Source organism: Heteronotia binoei, chromosome 8 (assembly GCF_032191835.1).
Source record: "Heteronotia binoei isolate CCM8104 ecotype False Entrance Well chromosome 8, APGP_CSIRO_Hbin_v1, whole genome shotgun sequence".
Classification (NCBI taxonomy): domain Eukaryota; kingdom Metazoa; phylum Chordata; class Lepidosauria; order Squamata; family Gekkonidae; genus Heteronotia; species Heteronotia binoei.
In genome coordinates this window covers 21131572-21142403 of record NC_083230.1, presented here as the reverse complement: position 1 = coordinate 21142403, position 10832 = coordinate 21131572, and positions in this window count along the sequence as shown.

Here is a 10832-nt window from a genome sequence, read left to right as displayed (position 1 = left end):
CTGAGAGAGAAGGAATGGTTTCCTTCCTCTCACACAATCTGAGGCCCTCCCAGTGATCTTCCTCATTTGGGGTGCAACTCTGGCTCGCCTTCTTGTGGTGTACCCTGGGTAACACAAAAAAGCCTGGACCAGCCAACCATTCATCACTCAAGGTAAGTCTAAATGCTTCTTGCTTTTTGTCAGATACAGAATGATGTGGAGCTAGGTGTGGTCCACCGCTTCTCTTGTTTGAGAGTTGTGTTGTTTGGGGCAGGGCTGGATAGCTGGCATCTGTAGATTGTGTGTTCTGTGGCAGGGAAGCTGGCATCTGGGTGAGAGACCCAGAACCAGCATGCTTGTTGTGCTTGGCCAGCTCTCCCCATGTTGTTTGGGGCAGGGCTGGAGAGCTGGCATCTGTAGATTGTGTGTTCTGTGGCAGGGAAGCTGGCATCTGGGTGAGAGACCCAGAACCAGCAGGCTTGTTGTGTTTGGCCATCTCTCCCTGTGTTGTTTGGGGCAGGGCTGGAGAGCTGGCATCTGGGTTTGCTGCAGCCAGGTCTGCAGAGCAGACCTTGAGCAGATTGTGTTTTGTGTGGCAGTGATGTTGGCAACTGGGTTTATATTGGTTCCAGGCCAGCAGGGTTCATAAAGTAGATAGATGGATGTAGTGCATTTGGGTCCTATAGAGATTCTCTGGTGTGAAGTTACGGTAGGTTTGGCTTTGGGTGCCCCAGGAATTGGACCCCCTGGTCCAATTTTTTTTTTTTTGGACTTGTGGGTTTTGTGGGGGTCAGTGCCCTGAAGCTGCACAGCAGTTTGGGGGCTCTCCCCAAAACCCGCTGCTCCCCAGAACCACTTTTCCCACAACAATTACCGTGGGGGAAGTGGCTCTAATTGGTTTTTTCTCACCATTGGGAACAGTGTTCCTTTTGAGGTGCCCACAGATGGGTGCAGTCCTTTTGGGCCAGGGGGGGTTGCATGTGGGGGAGTCCCCTGAAACTGCCCTGCAGTTTTGGGGCCTCTTCCTCAAACCCCCCTCTGGCCAGAGCCACTTTCCCTGCAGCAATTATAGTGGAGGAAGTGTCTAGTTGGGCTTTCCCCAGCATTGAAGACAATGGGCCTTTTGGGGAGCCCAAAGACAGGGACCCCCTGGCCCAATCTTTTTGGGACTTGGGGGTTTTGTAGAGGAGAGTCCCCTGCGGGTTCCCTGCAGTTTAGGGAGCTCTCCCTCAAACCCCCTGCCCCCCCCCCGTAGCCTCTAATTATGCCCTATGTTGCAATTGATTTTAATGGCCCATAGAGTATAATGGTGGAATAGGGGCACCCTCTTTGGGTGCCCCTGGAATGGGACCCCCTGGCCCAATCTTTTTGGGACTTGGGGGGTTTGTAGGGGAGAGTCCTTTTCAGGTTCCCTGCAAATTTGGGAGCTCTCTCTCAAACCCCCTGCCCCCCAGTAGCCTCTAATTATGCCCTATGTTGCCATTGATTTCAATAGCCCATAGGTGGGATAGGGGCACCCTCTTTGGGTGCCCCTGGAATGGGACCCCCTGGCCCAATCTTTTTGAGAGACTTGGGGGGTTGTAGGGGAGAGTCCCCTGAAGGTCCCTTGCAAATTTGGGGGCTCTCCCTCAACCCCCCTGCCCCCAAGTAGCCTCTAATTATGCCCTATGTTGCCATTGATTTCAATAGCCCATAGGATATAATGGTGGGATAGGGGCACCCTCTTTGGGTGGAACCCCCTGGCCCAATCTTTTTGGGACTTGGGGGGGTTTGTAGGGTAGAGTCCCCTGCAGGTTCCCTGCAAATTTGGGGGCTCCCCCTCAAACCCCCTCTCCTCCAGGTGGCTTCCAATATACCCTATTTTGCCTTTGATGTCAATGGCCATAGGGTATAATGGGGCCGTATATTCGGAAACCAGTCGTGCATCTACCATATATACGGCTATTCCGAGCATTGATATTCGGAAATATATGGTATTCCAAATTTTTGGGCCCGTACAGTCATAAAATGTTCAGGTCTGATACAGTTGGCATTCTTTATCGCATTGGAAGTATTTCTTACGTATCTAAGGAACTGTTACCATGCAATGATACAGCTTCTTTTCAGATGGGAACAGTCTGAGCGAGCAGACCTTGGGGCCATACAGAAGGCTGTTGAACAGGCACTTGGCAAGAGAAACAAGGTCAGTGTGTTGCTGTGGTAATCAAAATACGGGCTAGCCATGGCTGGAACAAATGTGAGGGCAACAATTTATCCTGAAACTGAAGAACAAGACACTCTGTCTTGTAAAGCAGATAAATCTCCTATGATAGGACAAATCTCAGTGCTGAAAGGGGAAATTTAGCATCTAAATTCTTATAAGAACCAGCATTCTGCCGTGCTCCATGCACAGTTGGCTTATTCCCAATTGCCACATATTTGTATCAGCAGAAGCGATGAAAACTAGTGTCATTATGAACCCTGGAACTCAGTAGGCCTGATAGTGAAAACTCTATTGCCAACGTAAATGGATGTGTGTGTGTGACAGAGACACCAACCAACCAACCTGACCCTATGACCAGTACTGTGGGGTGAATTAGCAGTGCTGCTTTTGTACCACACATCCTGTGTATATACTGTCAGAACTGATGACTGCCTAGTTGTGGGGCAGAGGAAGGAGAAATATAGGATGGTCACATCTGGATAAATGTTCCATGTGCACAGGAGCTAGATTCCTGTTCCTAGCTATTAAATTGCTACCAAGCAGACAGCTCTTTTTCTCAGCTCTGTGACCAGAGTGCCATAACAAAATGTGCATCTGTGTATGCAACCCTTAACCAAAATCTTGACTTAGCGGTTCACACCGTGGATGGTGATGGGGAAATTCTCTGCCTTGTATCGTTGACATTTTTAGGTGGTAATCTCCGTTGTGGGAGAGACCTGTCTTTGCTGCCTCTGTAAAGAAGAGCCACGGGGAGCAATCCTACATAGATTTACTCAGAAGTGAGTCCCATTTTATTCAGAACATTTCTAGTCCCAGAAAAGTGTTCTTAGCATTGCAGCCATAATGACTTACCACGTGAGTCTACATTGTAAGAATGATTAATAAAAAAAATCTTTGTGCATTATACTGCTTCCCAACACACACACAAAAATAAAAATTAAGCACTGCTGTAAGATGGATAACTGTTATATTTGGGCCTGAGCCAGCTAAAGCTCAGTGTAGTTCTATGGTTTACAGGTCTCAGAGGACTGAGTTGGTACGCTTGACTCCAGGAAAACCCTCTGTCTGCAAGCATCATGTATTATGAACAGAAGCAAGGCAGAGGAGGGGGAAACCCGCAGTTGGAACAGATAGAATATGCTGATACAAATATATGCCAGAATTTCTAGGCTATTTTCCAGCAAAAGAATTATGCAGCATATAACAATCTGCAATGTTCTTCATGAAAGCTAAACGAATTGCCTCCCTGAGAAGAAAACCTCACCTTTGTAACACGCATACTTGTGAGCAAAAGTATTTTAAACAAAAAAAATCCTGGGTAATATCTGCCTGCATCATTTACTTCCAGCAGCCTTTGACTCTATCTGCCACCAGGATATTAAAATGCTACAAAGAAGGACTGAGGGGGAAAACATATCATCTCCTTAAGATTTATACGCCTCTCTCTATGTAGGATACAAATTAAAAGCAAGTAACCTTTGGCTGTTAAATGAGAAAAGCACGAACCATGCATACATCCTCACCACAGAGGCCTTCAGCTTGCATATCAATCATCAGCTAATTTTTAACAGTTAATCAGACTCAGGATTGCTGTAAACGAGGAACGTTCCTATCACTGCCGAGCCTTCTGCGCACCAGGTTGCGTCAGTGAGGCTTCCAATGCTGCTGATATTTCAGGTAAAACAGCCACCTTACCTGGTAGGGCTGCCTCAAGACATTTTGGTACACCAAGCTTCCTCTTCCTTCTCTAGCCCCCCCCCCCCCCCCGTTAAAATGAGCTTTGGAGGCAACCAATGTTCCCTTTAAGCTGAGTAAGTGTGAGCTAGCTCATAGATTTTTAGCCTCCAGATCACACATTTTTGTCTTAGCTCAGGGGATGGGACAGTGGCTCAGTGGTAGAGCATCTGCTCGGGAAGCAGAAGGTCCCAGGTTCAGACCCTGGCATCTCCAACTAAAAGGGTCCAGGCAAATAGGTGTGAAAAACCTCAGCTTAAGACCCTGGAGAGCCGCTGCCAGTCTGAGAAGACAATACTGACTTTGATGGACCGAGGGTCTGATTCAGTATAAGGCAGCTTCATATGTTCATATATGTTCAGGAAGGATTACCCCAGAGCACACAAATTTATGCAGTAGCTCACAACTTTAATGCCAGTAGCTCGCAACTTTTATGGCAGTAGCTCACAAAGTAGAATTTAGTCTGAAGAACTTGGTTGAACATACAGCAGAGGTTCCATGCAACAGCTCCCATAAGTAAATTGCCCCAGTGACATCACAAAAATGTGGACTTGCAAACTGTTTATTTTGGCTGATTTGTGAGTGTGTGTGTGTGTGTGTGTTCACTTTCATTTAGTGGACATGCAGCTGCTGGGGGATTAGGAAATGAAGACTGTATTCAGGGGAACTGCACTGCTGTGTTTTTATTTATTTTAGGGAATGGGAAAGTCTCCTGGCTCCACCCCCAAAGACCCCAGATATTTTCGGAGTTGGACCTGGCAACCCTTGTCCCTGTTCACATCAGAGTCTGGAGTATGTTGTTGTACATCCAAGTCCTTTTCATAGCTAAGTGGAGTCTTACACCCACTCTGCCTTTTCAAAGTGACATCTATTTATTTATTTATTTATTTATATTAAGATTTATACCCCGCCCTTCTCACCTAAGTGTCTCAGGGCGGCTTACAACATAATAATTAAAACAACTTCAGTTTAAAACATTTAAAAATACAATTAAACCATAAATTAGTAAAAAACAAGATAGAATAAAACCGGCGGCGTATAGATACATTTTGTTCCATCCAAGATGTTTTACATTGTCAGCTAATGTCATAGGCCTGCCGGAAGAGGACTGTCTTGCAGGCCCTGCGGAATTGCCCTAGATTCTTCCTCAGATCTAATTCTTCCTCAGATCTTCTCAGTGCCTTCCTATCATTTTAGTGGATGTCCTATAACCTTTTCCAGTTTTAGACTTTGTCCTTTCATTGCCCCTCTTTCTTATATCCGCTGCAGAACCAATATGATGTCCCACACCTATGAGCTGCTCTGAAAGAGCCAATACGGGATCGTGGCTTTTGCCTTTCAGGATAATTCCTGTGGGGTAGCCGTGTTGGTCTGAAGCAGCAGAACAGTTTGAGTTCAGTGGCAGCTTTTAGACCAAAAAGGTTTTATTCATCATGTGCATGCACACTTCTTCAGATAGTTCCTGTAATAGTTTGAAGAACAACCAAAATAACAAGCAGAGAAACAGAAACTGAGGTTTATATATATATTGTATTATACATTTGACATGAACATTCCCTAACACCAATGACTGCTGTGTTGTTTGGGCTGAAAAAAAAACACCACTTATCTCCTAATATGAACTGGGGCCACGAGTCAGTGTGGTATATCAGTTAAGGGTCAGGCTACAATCCGAGAAATCCCCACTCTGCCCTGGAAGCTTGCTGGCGGACCTTTGGCCAGTCACACACTCTCAGTTTGACCTACCTCACAGGGTTGTTGCAGGAACAAAATGGAAGAGGAAGAAATTATGTCAGTGGTTTTGGGTTCCCACTGGAGAAAAAGGTGGCGCACAAATGAAGTAGAATGTGAAATTAAATTCTTCCCTGCCTGCTAGTATCTTAGGCTTCCCAGCCCTCCCGCCCTGACAGGGGACCCCCGAATTTTCAGCCTCCTCCCCCGCTCTTAAAAAATCTGGGGGCGGGGGGAGAGAGAACATACCTGTAGGCATCATGTTGTTTTACAGCTTGGGATCCGTTTTTAAAATGTGTCCCTTTAAGGCTGCACAGGAAACAGGAACGGCCCCTCCCTTTCTTTTCCTGTGCAGCTTGCTTTCGTTTCCACAGCAAGCAAATTCTGCTAGAAGAAGACCAAGTACGGTAAGTATTTGTGTGTGTGTGTGAGAGAGAGAGAGGGAGGGGGCAGGGAGGGGGGATTCCCTGGTATGGAGCCCCCCCTTTAGAAAGCGTGTTGGGGGGAGGGAAATGTCTACTAGGCACTCTATTATTCCCTATGGAGAACGATTCCCATAGAGAATAATAGGGAATTGATCCATGGGTATTGGGGGCTCTGGGGGGGCTATTTTTTGAGGTAGAAGCACCAGATTTTTAGTATAGCAGCTAGTGCCTCTCCCCAAAATACCCCCCAAGTTTCAAAAATATTGGACCAGAGGGTCCAATTCTATGAACCTCAAAAGATGGTGCCCCTATCCTTAATTATTTCCTATGGAAGAAAGGCATGTAAAAAGGCGTGCTGTCCCTTTAAATGTGATGGCCAGAACTCCCTTGGAGTTCAATTATGCTTGTCACATCCTTGTTCCTGGCTCCACCCCCAATGTGTCCTGGCTCCACCCCCAAAGTCTCCTGGTTCCGCCCCCAAAGTCCCCAGATTTTTCTTTAATCGGACTTGGCAACCCTATAGTATCTGTAGTTTTTCCCTATCAGGAGAAGCCTGGAGATGTGCATTTTTTGACACAGAAATGGCATTGGGGAAGAGTTAACCCCCTTTTCTCAGTGTCACGTTCAAATAACATGTAGCCAAATAACACTGTAGGAATTCCAGGCACATTTCTTTCCAACACATTTTTATCTGCCCTTCCTCTCAGGATCATTCCCCTCTTTGATTTTATCTGAAATAACAATCTTGTGGATTTGAACCTCTCTTTCCTAAGGCCTAGCATTGCACCTTAACCACTAAATCAATGTAGTTATGTTTTAAATTCTACATATCAGGCTCTTGGAACCTGGTTTCTAACTAATTGTGGACATTTGAATTTATTTATTTCCATTTATATCCCACTCTCCCCACAAGAAGGCGCAGGGTGGCTTACAAGGTCACAGACAGTTTCAAATTGTGTTCTAAGGGAAACCTCATGCTCCTCTGAAGCATATTAGTGGGTTTAAGAACAAGAAATATATTGTGATTTTCTATTTGTGCCTTCCCGCTGACAGATTTAGAGAAGCATGAGACTACAAGGGAAATAGTGGTGGTTAGGTATGTATCGCTGCTTGGGCCACGATGGATGAATGGACAGAGGTTTCAGCAACAATATATGATCCTATCGTACACCATCTATTTTGGTTCTAACCTAATATATTTCACACTCTGTCTTTCTTTTTCCCCCGTTGCCTTGTGTACCCCAGCGCTTACAAAGCATTGCAGAGAGTTCTGTGGCATCCTCTTTGAGAACCATTTCATATGGGAAACTTGTTAGGACCTCTGAGCTTCACTGCTGTCCTAGCCATCTCAATATGTCACCCTCCTAACACATATCTACCCATCACCCCCAGCTATTCGCTGCAGGGGAAGATCATTAATGACACACAAGCTTGTATCCTATAAAACATCTTCTTGCTTAGGAACCCCCCTGATAAACTTCAGAGAATTCCCAGGAGAGTTTGCAAACCACTGCTTTCTCCTATCTAAACAAGGGCTTTATTTGCATTGCAGTATCAGTTCCAGAATATTTGCTGCACAGCCTAGCTAGATGGAAACCAGCCAGCTGTTGCTTTGAGAACAAAGCACAGCTGTGTTATCTACTCCCCGACTTTCAGACTGTCAGGGGAAATGATGCTAGGGAAAGGAGTCATAGCAACATATATCCTCCTCCACTCCGTCATTGCCAAGCGCCGAATGTCAGTGGCCTTTACTTTCCTATATTTAAAATTCATTCATGTCTCCGTTCTCCCATTTGACTTCAGACTCAAACAGATAAGGCTGGCTCCTCTAGTTAATGTTTAGATCTGTGGCTGTTTCAGATCACAAACAGGCTTATTGGAAACACAAATGGAAATCATATTGTATACAACCAGTTTCCCCAATTAACTCTTTCCCGACGTTGGTTGAAGCATAACAGGAAATGCAAACATGCAAAAGTGCAAACTTGGAAATATTGTCGGGTATGCTCATTCCCACATCCTGAGATGACAGGAGTCAATAATGTTAGTAAAATAAGACAATAATGTTAGTAAAAGATGAATGCTGTAGGAAAAGAGGAAGACTCAACACTAAATGGATTGACTCAATAAATTATGATAATTATATTGGATTTATATCCCGCCCTCCACTACGAAGAGTCTCAGAGCAGCTCACAATCTCCTTTACCTTCCTCCCCCACAACAGACACCCTGTGAGGTAGATGAAGATATTGGATTTATATCCCGCCCTCCGCTCCGAAGAGTCTCAGAGCGGCTCACAATCTCCTTTACCCCCCCCCCCAACAGACACCCTGTGAGGTAGATGAAGATATTGGATTTATATCCCGCCCTCCACTCCGAAGAGTCTCAGAGCGGCTCACAATCTCCTTCACCTTCCTCCCCCACAACAGACACCCTGTGAGGTAGATGAAGATATTGGATTTATATCCCGACCTCCACTCCGAAGAGTCTCAGAGCGGCTCACAATCGCCTTTACCTTCCTCCCCCACAACAGACACCCTGTGAGGTGGGTGGGGCTGGAGAGGGCTCTCACAGCAGCTGCCCTTTCAAGGACAACCTCTGCCAGAGCTACGGCTGACCCAAGGCCATTCCAGCAGCTGCAAGTGGAGGAGTGGGGAATCCAACCCGGTTCTCCCAGATAAGAGTCTGCACACTTAACCACTACACCAAACTGGCTGTCCTACACCAAACTGTCTCTCCATGAAGCCATGGCCTTCACCCTGCAAGACTCGAGCAAGGGTGATTACAAAACACAGATTCACTTCTAGGGGAAAATGTTCAGATGTGCTTATGTTTAATTTGATTTATACCCCACCCTCCCCGCCGAGGCGGGCTCAGAGCGGCTTACATCAAAATCATAGTATACTATGATTGCAATCAGAAAATCAATAAAACCATTAAACGATATAAGTTAAAACAATATACAGTTGGTGCTAACAAATTAGATGTTACTCATATTCTCAGGACAACAGTTGTTCCAGAATTCTCCTATGGTGTACTGAAGGCTTGCCGGAAGAGAACGGTCTTACAGGCCTTGCGGAACTGAGCGAGGTCCCACAAGGCCCTAACCTCTTCCAGAAATTGATTCCACTGGGGGGGGGGGCTGCCACTGAAAAGGCCCGATCCCTGGTGGTTGACAGTCTCGCCTCCTTCAACCCAGGGATCACTAAGAGATGTTGAGATCCAGATCTTAGTACTCTCTGGGGAACGTGTGGGGACAGACGGTCCCTCAGGTAAACGGGTCCTTGGCCATATAGGTGATAACTAGCACCTCGTAACGAAGGTGATAACCAGCACCTTGTAATGAATCTGGTACACTATTGGTAGCCAGTGCAGTTCCTGCAGTGCTGGCTGTATGTGCTTCCACTTGAGCAGCCCCAATAGCAGCCTAGCAGCCACATTCTGCACTAGTTGAAGTTTCCAGGTTCGCGACAAAGGCAGCCCCAAGTAGAGGGCATTACAGTAGTCCAATCTCGAGGTGATCGTTGTATGAATCACAGTTGCCAGGTCGCCACGGTCAAGGAAAGGAACCAACTGTTTCACCCGCCTAAGATGAAAAAAGGTGGATTTTGCAGTTGCTGCTATCTCGGCCTCCATTGTCAGGGAGGCCTCCAATAGCACCCCCAAGCTTCTGACCTTGTGCGCCATTGTCAGTGACGCCCAATCAAAATCTGGTAGGGGGATTTCCCTGCCTATGCTGCTGCGACTCAGGCAAAGAACCTTTGTCTTCATCGAGTTCAACTTCAGTCGGCTCAGCTTAAGCCAACCAGCCACGGCTTTCAACGCCTGATCCGGGCTTTCTGGGACATCGTCAGGTTGGCTGTCCATCAGTAGATAGAGCTGGGGGTCATCAGTGTACTGATGGCAACCCAGTCCATCCTCCAGACAATCTGGGCAAGGGGTCTCGTGGAGATGTTAAACAACATTGGGGATAGAACCGCCCCCTGAGGCACACCACAATTAAGCGGGTGTCTCCAGGACGACTCTTCCCCAATTGACACCCTTTGTCCCTGACCGCGTAGAAAAGAGGAATGCCAATGTAAGGCTAGCCCCTGAATCCCTGTGTCGGCGAAGTGGTGGGCTAGCAACTGATGGTCGACCGTATCGAATACAGCTGATAGGTCTAACAACAACAGTACCGCCGAGCCACCTCAATCCAGATGCCGCTGGAGGTCATCCACTAGGGCGACCAGAACTGTCTCCGTCCCATGGCCTGGGTGGAAGCCAGACTGGTGGGAGTCTAGGATGGAAGCGTCCTCCAGAAAACTCTGTAACTGTAGCGCTACTGCCCTCTCAATAATTTCCCCAAAAAAGGGTAAATTCGAGACCGGTCGGTTGTGTGCCAATTCGAAACCAGTCGGTAGTGTGCCAATAGATACAATAACTACTGCTTGAAGGCAGGGAGCTTGTAATTGCTTAGTAAATCAAAGGTTTAGCCTGGCTGGTCACTAGGAGAGCCTGACCTCAACTCCCTTCTTTGATTCTAACAATTTGAAAGGCTCCCTTGTTCTAAAGATCTCTCAGGCTCTTTCTGATATATTTTTACCCCATCCTGAGACAGCAGCTAATTTCATAGATTCTACCATCCTGATTGTTGTTGCTTCAGTCAATTCACAAACGTGTATGTCTGCCTCTCTCTCACCACCTCATCTAAGCTACTTTGCCACACACAGAGCCACATCCTGCCACTCCCTTCAGCTGGGAAGGTGATTGCCCTTGAA